This window comes from Otolemur garnettii, unplaced genomic scaffold, assembly GCF_000181295.1.
Source record: "Otolemur garnettii isolate 467f Iridium unplaced genomic scaffold, OtoGar3 scaffold00109, whole genome shotgun sequence".
NCBI lineage: Eukaryota > Metazoa > Chordata > Mammalia > Primates > Galagidae > Otolemur > Otolemur garnettii.
In genome coordinates this window covers 2,391,731-2,393,048 of record NW_003852504.1, presented here as the reverse complement: position 1 = coordinate 2,393,048, position 1,318 = coordinate 2,391,731, and positions in this window count along the sequence as shown.

The window sequence follows — 1,318 nt, the reverse complement described above, 5'->3', positions numbered from 1 at the left end:
CTTTGTTCAGGAGCCTCTGACCAGGGTTGCTACCAGTCGGCCATCTTCCCAGAATCCCCCTGTATGTCTATCTTTCTATTGGTCTGTCTTTCTGTCTGCTTTTCTGTCTTTCTGTCTGTCTGTCTGTCTTTCATTATTTCTATCTGTCTTTCTGTCTGTCTCTATCTTTTGTCTCTGTCTGTCTTTCTGTCTATCTTTCTGTCTATCTCTATCTTTTGTCTCTGTCTTTCTGTCTATCTATCTGTCTGTCTGTCTCTGTCTTTCTGTCATTCTGTCTGTCTTTCTGTCTTTCCATCTCTCCATCTTTCTCTCTTTCCTTCTTTCTGTTTGTCTTTGTCTTTCTGTCATACTGTCTGTCTTCCTTTGTGTCTTTTCATTTTTCTTTCTGTATTTCCATCTGTCTGCCTTTCTGTATGTCTTTATTTTTTCTGAGACAGAGCCTCACTATGTTGTCGTCAGTAGAGTGCTATGGCATCACAGCTCACAGCAACCTCCAACTCTTAGGCTTAAGCCATTCTCTTGCCTCATCCTCCAAAGTACTTGGGACTACAGGTGCCTAAACAATGCCTTGCTATTTTTTGTTGTTGTTGTTGTTACAGTTGTTTAGCTGCCCTGGGCTGGGTTCGAACCTGCCAGCCTCAGATGAGGCTAGTGCCGTAACCACTGTGTATGAGTGCAGAGCCCTTCTTCCTTCCTTTCTTCCTTCCTTCCCTCCCTCCCTCCTTCCTTTCTTTCTTTCCTTCTTTCATTCATTCTATCTTTTTTCTGTCTTACTGTCTTTCTGTCTGTTTGTGGGTCTTCCTGCCTGTCTGTCTCTATTTCTGTGTTTCTGTTTGTCTGCCTTTCTGTCTGTCGTTCTGTTTGTCTTTCTGTCTTTCCACCTGTCTTTCTGTCTGTCCTTATGCCTGTCCTTCTTTGTCTTTGTGTCTTTCAGTCTTTCTTTCTATCTTTCTGTCTTTCTTTCCTTCTTTCTGTCTGTCTTTCTTTGTTTTTCTGTCATTCTGTCTGTCTGTCTTTCTTTCTATCTCTCTGTCTGTATTTCCATCTGTCTGTCTTTCTGTCTCTGTCTGACTGTCTTACCATCCATCTGTCTTTCTGACTCTTTGTCTTTTTTTCTCTCTTTCCATCTTTCTGTCTTTCTTTCTTTTCTTCTTTCTTTTTTTTATTAAATGATAACTATGTACATTAATGCAATTCTGGGGTACAGTGTGGTATTTTCATATACAATTTAAAATATTTTCATCAAACTGGTTAACATAGCCTTCATGTCATTTTCTTAGTTATTGTGTTAAGGCAATCATATTCTACTCTTAGAGAG